The sequence below is a fragment of the Durio zibethinus genome, chromosome 21 (genome assembly GCF_047325235.1).
Source record: "Durio zibethinus cultivar Kanyao isolate XHJ-2024 chromosome 21, ASM4732523v1, whole genome shotgun sequence".
Lineage (NCBI taxonomy): Eukaryota > Viridiplantae > Streptophyta > Magnoliopsida > Malvales > Malvaceae > Durio > Durio zibethinus.
The window spans coordinates 20,483,148-20,494,231 of record NC_143182.1 but is presented as its reverse complement, the minus strand read 5'-3'; positions in this window follow the sequence as shown (position 1 = coordinate 20,494,231).

The following is an 11,084-nucleotide window of genomic DNA, read 5'->3' as shown; positions in this document are numbered from 1 at the left end:
TATATTTATTCCATGGATTTTATCTATAAGAAGTTAGCAACATTAAATATATATATATATATATAAACACACACACACACAAACATATAGATAGAGAATGCCTTAATTAATAATAGTAATACTTACTATGACATGTGTTCTAGCCAATCCGATTTGTACTAGCTAATCCAATTTGTTTTAGGACATACAATAATGCTTTCCCAAAAAGTTATTCAACTACCTATCTTTCATGCAATGGTGGTTGACTATTCTTGGTATGGCAATCGACTTCCCTTATGTATTTTTAAAACATAATTCTGGCATTTAACTACTTATGTAAAGGCATTCATATTCCCTAAATAGAAGTTATGTAATTAAGCTCTATCATGTCTTAAAATATATTTCTTTTAATTATGTAATTATTCGAAAGCTTAATCCAAGCTTTATTAATCTTGTTTTTCAATTCCTTGATTAAGTATTAGACTTAACCAATTCTTCTTTCACTATTTTGAAAAAAATTCTAAAATTAAAAAAATGGTATCATAATTATGGTTTAAAAATTATCATGACGTGATCATAAGTAGTGGTGGAAAGACGATGATTTAGTTTTGAGGGATTTGATGTTGCAGATTGTGTTAATAAGATTGGAGACATGCAAAAGGTAATTTTTTTACAACAAGGTGTTAGTTATAGGTGGAGAAATTCTCAAACTGATCTAGTGGTTCTCTATTGAATTTCTAAATCTGGATGAAAATTAACATTGTTCAAGATTTTTAAAGTAGTAGGTGTAAATTTTGCAGTAATAGGATTGGAGCACATATAATACCTTAGAGGTTTTCTCACTACTCTAGAGGTATTGATATTTTTTTGGAGATATTATACTCTTGTTCTTAGTGAGTAGTACATAAATTTTGGATTGTGTGACATGTTTTAAAAATATGTGGAATATAATGTTGATTTGCTAAGTATATCACACAAGGCAAGGTTCTTGATAAGAAGAATAGTGTTGTGATTTTATCTTTGGGGGATCAGTAGAGAAAACAAAAAATCTCATCGGCTCTAGTTATATGGTCCTTGGACTTAGACAACAATGAAAAACAATTCCTGGTGAAAGAGGTTAAATTGAGGTTCTTTTTTAGAGTCAACTAGGTGAAGTTGGTTTAATTGCACATGAATATTGGTTCTGTTTTATGAATAAGGTGGAGTCATGACTAATTTGATGACGTTAGTCAGGATTTCTTTAATGTTAACATTTCAGTGAAATTTGTGTTAAGGTAGAGATTTGTTAAATATTGACCCTAATTTTAATTAGGAATCGATTTGGATTTTAGTGAATTTCTATTAGTTAGAGAATTATGTAATGATTAAGTTTATTTAAGGGATAAATATACTTAATAGGTAAGAGTTCTTAAAGAATAGGAATTTTTTGTGATCAAGTAGTATGGCTCTATAAATGTAAAGTGTGTCTTAATCTTTAAAATTATGATAGAGATGTAATGTGTATGTTATCTATAAGTGGGAGATGGATTTGTAAGGAAAAAACACCGAGTTACATGATCTCATTATGAAATATGTTGCTACTTGAAAATCTTAACAGTTTGATTAATGAAATCCCAACATTAATTAATTTTCAAGAGATATAAAATGTGTTTTTCAAACTATTAAGAATAAGTTGATTTTCATATAGATGACAATTATATTCCTTTTTTTATTTCTTTCTCTTATTTTTTTGGTTTAAATCGATATTTTTATCACTAAACTTTTTTTTTAAAAATGATAATAATCTATTCTAAATAAAGATAACTAAACATATTCATCTCAAAACTAGCATAAAATTGAATTTAAAATAAGTTTTACAAAAAAATAGTGTTTTAAAGTCTAGTGTTGAGAAACCACTGTCCCTGTGGAAAAAGCACTTCAAAGCTCAACTAAATCTTCCTATGACTTATCGTTTGATCATATTCAAGTTTCCTTGGAAAATGGTTCTTTAATTATCAAAAGTTAATCTTAAGGATATTATAAAATCTTATCTTTCAGAAAGTTTAAATGACTTTAAGTTGAATAGTGAGAAGAAGTCAAATTGCCATAGTCAAGAAAATGAGGAGCCTTAAGTTGATTAATCTAAGGTGTTATGTAAGGAATCTAATAAATCTTAAAATGAGATAGTTTTTGTTTATGTGGAGGAAGATAAATTTGTATCTTGTAGTCAAAACTTTGGACGATACTACTGCAATCTTTGATCGAGGTATTAGTCTTGGGATTGATTTAAACAGAAACAATGAAGCTAGTAGACCTTACAATAGTCCACAAATAATAATCATTGATGATTTTAATTTAAATTGTGGTGTGGATAACAATGATAAAGATGTGTCAAGGAAGTTAGGTAATACTAAAAGTGGCCAAATGTTGAATGCTAATGAATGCATGGGTAAGGCTTCTAGGGATATACAGTATTCGAAAGCTAGTTCATCATCCAACCTACTGGTATTATGTATTGTAGTTGATAGAAAAAAAGATGATGAGTGTGTTGAACATAATGAGTGTAAGGTTGAATGTGAGTTTAGCCATGGTTGTCTTGATTCTAGAACTATGAAAAATTAAAAATCTCTAGAAAGAAAAAAAGTAAAAATTTTTTAACTAGAGTAAGAAGAACCATTCTATGATTAACGAGCATATTTCTACTCTTTTAGTAATTTCTAAAAATGATATATGTATATTTGATAATGATATTTGAAATATGAATTCTCTATAAGATAAAGCTATTGAGACTTGAGAAATAAGAAAAAGCTTGGTTTTTCCTATCTAGTGTAAGGCATGTAATTAAAAAAAAACTTATGAAAAAAAAAAGAGCAAGCTGATAAAAATAATAATAGTTTAGAGTTTTTTTTATTGGTATTTATTTGGGATCTTGGTTACTTTTTGGTCATAAACTATTTCGACTGGTTATTTGGTGTTTTTGATATCTTTGCTAGCAATTGGTGGGAAGAGTTGCTAACTTGTTGCTTTTTTAGAGATATCATAATTGAGTTCTTAGACTTGGTGGTGCTTTGGCTCAGTGTAAAAAGTAAGGTGCATTTATTTTCAAGCAGGTTCAATTCCTCTCAAGAGTATGGATTTTCAGGTGATTTTTTATTGATTATTGGTTTTCAAGGTTTTTTTGGTGTTGCAACTGTTTTTATCACAAAAACTTTTTGTTTTTGTTCCATTCTTGAATCCACTTCAATCTTGCTTTTACCTCTATGTTTTTTCTTCATTACTTTAAAGGTTTATAATTTTTTCTTTTTTGAAATAATAAAAGAGCTGATGGTATCATTTGATTGGCATGATTTATGTTCCTTCTTTAAAACAATAATCTCTTTATCTAGTGAATCAATGGAAATAGTCATACCACCTTTCACATAACCCATCCATAACTTGATATCCTTTTTTTTTAACAAATTCATTTTTTATGAAGCTGAAAACTAGCATAATCTTGCACATTATAGCTTTTCCACTTCTCTTCAACTAGGCAATTGAATTCATTTATCGTTATCAAGCTAGTGATTGTGTTAGAATAAGTCGCCCATTCGTGGGTTAGAGATTTATCAAACAAAAGTAAACTACCTTGGGTAGTTAAAATGTTGTGGTTCAATCATGCAAAAATATATGTAGCCACACCTCTGCAAAAACTCCAATGTATGGCATTTCGACCATAGCAAAAAAAAAAAAAAAAAAGAATGGCATTCGACCATAGTATAGAGATGATGAAAAGGCTCTTATTGAAGTTTTTTCCTCTCTCAATATTCATTATGGAATTTGGCCATAATGAAAGAGATGAATATGTTCATCCAAACTAACAATGAGATAAGTTTCATTCATATGTAGGACTATATGATAAGTTACATTGTAAACAAAAGAGGAAAATAGAAAGATCGACATAGAAAAGGAAACTTTTTAAGGAATCTCATGCTTTGGTGTTTAAGGACTTATGCTGTGGATAGTGGGCAATTTTTGACTATGTGATCTTATCCTCGACTAGTGAATCAAGTCGACATTGCTTCCGTAATACTTCCACAAAAATGCTTCTATTGTGCTTTCATTAAATCAAGTAAGTCTTTCACATTATTTATGATATATATGATTTTGTTCATTATATTATAAAATTATCCTTCATTGGTATCAAAGTCAAGTTCGCTTGATTCCTGGTTGTTTCAATATTTTTCTTGAAACACTGAAATTATAAATAGGTTCTTGTGTTCTTACCAGAATGTGTCTAAAAATCTGTGAAACACAAAAGTGTGTAATTTTATTGTAGAAAGTTGTTATGAATGTTTTATGCAGTTCAATTGCAAGTTGCCATTGTCATTTGGATTATTTTGGATCAAGTTTTTAATTTTTCAAAACTCGAACATTAGAATGCTTAACAAGGCACTTGAATGCCCTAAGCAAAATGTCATTTTTTAACCTATTTTTGAATAGGTATTCGAATGTCTTAGGTTATTTTTCAACAGATTGAAAAAAAAAAAGAAATTTAAATAAATAAATAAATGATTTAAAAAATGTTTTTTGATAGTTCTTGGTTAATTTTAACAGGATGCAAAGTACAAGAATGATTAAAATATGTTTTAATCATTATGAGACTTGTGTGTGTTCATGAAATTTCTTGTACATATGTTATAAAAAATCATGACAATGATTGTGAAAACTCCTGTTGTTATAAGGAATTAGGTGTAATTGCTTAGAGCCATATGACTGTTAACTAATTTAGTGCAGCACAAATGGATCCAAATGATGATAGTTTTGTGTCATATCATCAAGGTTTAACAACAAAATTAAAGAGTTGATCTTGTTAGACAACACACATGTAAGAAGGATCTAAACATATACATGATGTTGAATAGATACACTTCTCACACTTAGACAAAAGAATATTTTTAAAGATATTTGGATGTTTAACAAGAGGAAATGTCATAATCTTACAACATTGATAAAGAATTTTATGATTTTATGAGAAATGGGTAAGAAGGAATACGGCATTTTTTATTAGCCCAAGTTTCCATAATGGCACACATAAATTTTTAGATCTCCATGGATGATTAATAAGAATGTGAAACCGTCATAAGAATTTATGAATTCCAACGTAGTCACTAGACAAATGATACATACTAATTGAGAACATAGTTTAATAAACATTAAATATGTTTAATGATGGAATTTGTTCATGTGTTCCATATATACATGCTATATGAGACTTGTTTATATGAATTTCAATTAATTTATGTCATTGATTGAAGGTAACCTTATGGTTAGTGAGAGTTTTAAGATAATTGATTTGTTCTATCTTAGAATGGTTATTTTTGCACAATGAAATAAATTAGTGATAATCAAACATATTAAAAATGAAATTTGATTACGAACATAGTAACTTTTTGATTTCATTTTTTTTTGAACGATTGTCATTGTTTTATTTGTGACATTGTGACAAAATAGATGTGTGTAATGCATAGCATTAACTATTGCATGTGCCTCTCATATTGATTTATCCTTTGAATATGGCTTTTTTATTTAAGTATATGGTTACTGAATAGGGATAATTATGAAATTTGGAGTATGGAAATCCAATTTGTGCTAGAAGAACAAAATGTTCTTGAAATTCTAAACATTAACATAGTGGAGCCCTAATATAGAAATATGTCCTAACATAGAAAGGACCAAGGACTTGTGAACCTTGGATAGAGAAAACTCCACTATTCACATTACATTGTTAAACAGTATAGAGAATGATATCACGTGTAAATTTAGGTAGCATGATATTACTAAAGGAGATGTGAAGTACCTTGACAATATAGTTTGTTTAAAAAGGAGGATGATCACACTTTGATGGATAAACACAAGGTTCAAACTATAATTTGGTCCTTGCCACATAATTGATAGCATATTAATGTACACTTGACCAATAATGAGAGTCTAAGGACTCTTAATGATGCTTCTCGTCATTTTTAATTAGAGAAAGATTGTATGATAAGCATTTAATCCTAGTACTAATATGTATATGATATATACATGTTTTAAGGAAGCTATGGGCTTCAAGCACGTGCCATATGGTGGGAACAAGAAGAAAGCTCTTAAAAGATGAAAGAATGGTCAAAGTGGTAAAAATAACAATCCCAAGGCTCAATCTAAGAAGAAAAACTAAAGTTAAATGCATTAATTGTGGTAAAGAGAGTCACTTTGCTTGTGAATGTTATGAGACAAAAAAGACTCACGAACCACAAACCATGTAGCACGAGACATGATTAAAATGTATTTATGTAGGAAACAATCAGGGGATTGAAGGAAAAGGTTGACACTTACAAATTAAGTGTCTAAGGTGGAAAAACCCTTATCCTACATAATGTTTTTATTTACTCTTGATATTTGATGGAATTTAGTTTCTATCACTATTCTTCTTTTTCTAGAATTTGTTATGAATTTGGATGTTTATTAAATGGTTTTGTGATGCCAATATTAATGTGAATATTTGGCATGCTAGACTTGAATTTATAGGCCAACAAATAATGGATAGGTTAGCAAAAAAGGGATTATAATGGCCTATGTGAAAATATTAATAAGCCATTATGTGTAGACTGTCTAGTAAGGTAACTAACAAGAAAACCATTTGATAAAGAAACTAGAGTTAAAATTCCATTGCAAGTAATACATTTCAATATTTGAGTCTTAATATATGTAAGGACATGTAGTGAAGGTTGATATTTCATCACATTTATTGATGATAAGTCACATTGCGTTTTTGTCTATTTGATTCTTCATAAATCTAAAGCTTTAAAAAGTTTTAGAAAGTATGTGTACTTTGTGAAAAATCAATTAGATAAAAGGGTTAAGGTGTTAAGAACTGATCATAGATATGATACTTGTTTGATTAGTTCAAACAAGTATGTGATGAAAATGGTATTGATAAGCATTTAACCATTCCATTGACTCCACAACAAAATTGTGTCATAGAGAGAAAAAATAAAGCTCTTCTGAAAATGGTTAGGACAATATTGGCCCAAGTGAGTTTGTAAATCACTTTTAGGGTAAAGTATTATTATCAACTATCTATAGATAGGGTAAAGTATTATTATCAACTATCTATATATTTAATAGAGTATCGTCCAAGTCAGTTACAACCATTCCCTATGAATTGTGGATTTGTAGAAAACTCAATCTCAATAAATTGAGAACTTGAGGTTGTACTGCCTATGTTCTTGAGTTTGCTCATTAACATGGCAAGTTAGGTCCAGAATGCAAAAAGAGTATATTGTAAGATACTTTAAACATTCCAAAGGGATATGTGTTTATAGGTGAATAATTGAGTGGGAGTGTAACTGAATTTTGAATCTTTAGATGCTACTTTTCTGAAAGATAAGTTTCCAAAATAAGGATGAGATGAGTCAAGAAATGTCTTTTTATGAGATTGAGAGTGTAAATGATTTGATAAGTAGCAAATCAATTAATGCGTATTATTGATTAGTAACCAACATTATCTTATCCAAGTGGAAGCATGACTAAAGTTGATGAATTTGTTAAATTTGTTTCATAAGAATCACAAGTCAAGCAAAAGAAAAGTGGATAAAAATAATGGAAGAAGAAAGATAGAGTCTAAGATAAAAAAATGTATGGCGATTGATTGATCTACTCAAAAAATGCAACTAGCAATTGTAACCTGTTTAGATTTTTAAATGTAACATTATCTAATGAATATGACAGTGCATTTTTAAATGAAAAACTGAAAGAGAAAATCTATATAGAATGACCTATCGATTTTATTGACAAAGGTCAATAGCATAAAGTGTGCAAATGATTAAGATCATTTTATGGTCTTAAAGAATCTTCAGGTAATGGTACATTAGTATTCATCAAGCAATAATTTTTTATGATTTTATTTTGATTGATGAAGATCACTACCTTTATGTCAAAAGAGTAATAAACGAGCTTGTGATCCTATCACTCTATATGGATGATATATTGTTGGCTAGAAATGATAAGGAGTATTCCATTATGGTGAAATTTGTTTGTCCTCAAATTTGAAATAAAGGACATGTGCGAAGTAGCTTACATATTCCATCTAGGAATAAAAAGAGATTGTTTCAAGAAATTGTTCTTTTTCACATGAGTAATATATTAAGAAAATTCTTGAATGATTTAGTATGCAAGACTATAAGCCAATTGATACTCCAATGGCAAAAAGGTGAAGGCTTGAGTCAACAAATGTGTCTTGGGACTACACAGGGAAAGGAATAAATGACAAAAGTTCTTTACTCTAATGCTATTAAAAATATTATGTATGTTATGATGTACACAAGGCTTAACATCTACTATGCTCTAGGCATGGTAAGTAGATATCAATCCAATCTTGATCAATCCCATTAGAAAACCATGAAAATGATATTAAGGTATCATAATTAAAGGTACTGTAGATTATTTGTTGTGCTATCAATAAAATGGTCTGCATTTAATTGGCTATATGGATGCCAATTGGAGAGGAGGTTTAAATGAAAGAAAAATTCATCTTTGGCTATATTTTCTTATTGAATATTGGGCTATATCTTGGATCAATAAGAAAAAAACTTGAATAGTACTATCCATAATAAAAGTTGAATTTGCAGCATTTTCAGTAGCAATGTAAGAGGTTGTTTGGATTTTTCATAACGTCTATATCCGGGGATCTATCGCTAGACATTGACTTAAGGAGTCGCCACCAATCTTTTTTATCTAGGTGCAATTGGCCACCTAAAGAATCTATCCTTTCAGGGAACACCTAAGTTTAAGGGTCATTAAAAGAATAAGTTCGGGTCTACTAACCAGAACAAGGTTCGGGAGTTCGGTTACATGTGAGAAAGGTTATAGCACCCTCACAATGCCCATCAAAAGATGGTACCAGTTTAATTTTGTGTTATCCAATAAGCTTTAAAAATTTACTAAGTAATTAGTTATTGGAAATTATTCTCAATTGACTCTAATACTTTTAGTAGAAAATTGAGAAAATTCCCTCACCTCAAAAGTATGCAAGAAACTACTGTTTCACTTGCAGAGGCTCTGTCGTCGGATTATTTAACATTAAAAAAAATAAAAATGAAGAAAAAAATGATTGTTTTTGTGCAGGGAAAATTGATACTTTCAACTTTTTCTCAAAAATTTATTTTTGAAAACTTATTTTTAAGGAAAATTGATATTTTTAACTTTTCTCAAAAAATATTTTTTTTGAAAAGCTTATTTTCAAGGAAAATTGATACTTTCAACTTTTCCTCAAAAATATTTTTTTGGAAACTTTAATTTTGAGAAAAATTGATACTTTCAACTTTTCCTCAAAAATCCTTTTTTTGAAAATTTATCTTTAAGGAAAATTGATACTTTCAACTTTTTCCCAAAAATATTTTTTTTTGAAAATTATTTAAAGAAAATAAAAATAAAAAATAAAAATAAAGGAAAAAAATATTAAACAAATCTAATCTAATCAATAAATAATAATAATAATAAATAAATAAAAAAAAAATAAAATGAAAAAAAAAAGCTGGAGCGACTCGGCTAACGGTTCGGTTTAAGGAAGAAAAACGGCTCGGAGACACGGCTCAGGGGTGTCGACTTGGCTTAACTAATGGTTCGGAGGCGCGGATCGCACGCGGGTCAAAAGCGGATCGACGCTCAGGTCAGGTCGGATCTTGACAAAATGCGTTGATCCTTTGAGTTACTTAACGCAGAAACGGCGTCGTTTTGGGAGGGTATATAAGGTTGATTCTTTTGTTTTTTCAGTAGAATCCTCTTTCCCTCTCTGTCTTCCTTTCTCTTCTCTTTTTTCTCTCTAAAAACTCGAAGAACTCCGGTTGAATACTCGTCGAATTTTGAAAAATTTCACCGGAATCTGGATTTTTCGTCAAAAATTCATCGAAAAATTGATCGATTTCTGGAAATGGTAGTCGAAAACTGGGAAGTTGGTTGAAAACTTCAAACTTGGCTAGAATAGTCGTCGAAAAATTCAATCGAAATCTGAAAATTTTTCAAAAATTTCCAAAAAAAAATTCGCCAAAAAAAATTCTAAAAAATTCTCACCGATTCCTAGAGCTGTTCTAACGCACCCAAACCCTTTTTTTAGCTTCTGTTTCTTCTCCTCTGCCTTTCTTTCTCTGTCTCAATCCTTTGATCCGTGGATCTATTTATAGGGATTGATCAAAAGAGTTTCTGATCAATCCCTATTTCCTTTTAGATTGAGATTCAGTTTTTAAATCCAATCTGGATTCTGATTGAATCCCACACTCAAATTTTTATCCTAATCCAACTCCAATCGAGTAAAGGAAAGAAGAAAAGAAGAGAAAAAAATGATAAAATAAAAAATAAAAAAAGATAATAATAAGGATAATATATTAATTAATAGATAAATAATAATATATAAATAGATAAATAATAATACATATATATATCAACAGATAAATAATAAAAATAATAAAATAAAATAAATATATATTAATAAATAGTAATAATAAATAAATGAATAATAAATACATAAAATATAAAGAAAAAAAATATAAAATATAAAATAAAAATAATAAAATATAAAATACAAAATAATAATAAAAAAATAAAGTGGACCTACCCATTTGGACCGGCCCAAATTATCTGAGCCTGTACCAAATTGGGTGTATACAGCTGCCCCTCTTTGCACATTTTTTGTGAAACAGAAATTGCGCAAAGATGTAGACACCCATTCAAGACTCAACTCGACCTTTTTTTTTCATTTTTTTTTTGTGTCTAAGATTTGATCACGGTTCCTCTAAGCAGAGGCTTAACGACTTTGAAAAACATAAACAATGCTCCTCTAATCAGAGGCTCAACGACTTTGAAAAACATAAACAAAGCTCCTCTAAATGGAGGCAATTTTTTTTTTAAATTTTGATCAAAGCTCCTTTAACCAGAGGCTCAACGACTTTGAGAAATAAATGGCTCCTCTAATCAGAGGCTTAATGACTTTGAAAGATAAATGGCTCCTCTAATCAGAGGCTCAACGACTTTGAAAAATAAATGGCTCCTCTAATCAGAGGCTTAACGACTTTGAAAAATAAATAAATTCTCTAAGCAGAAGCACCATGACT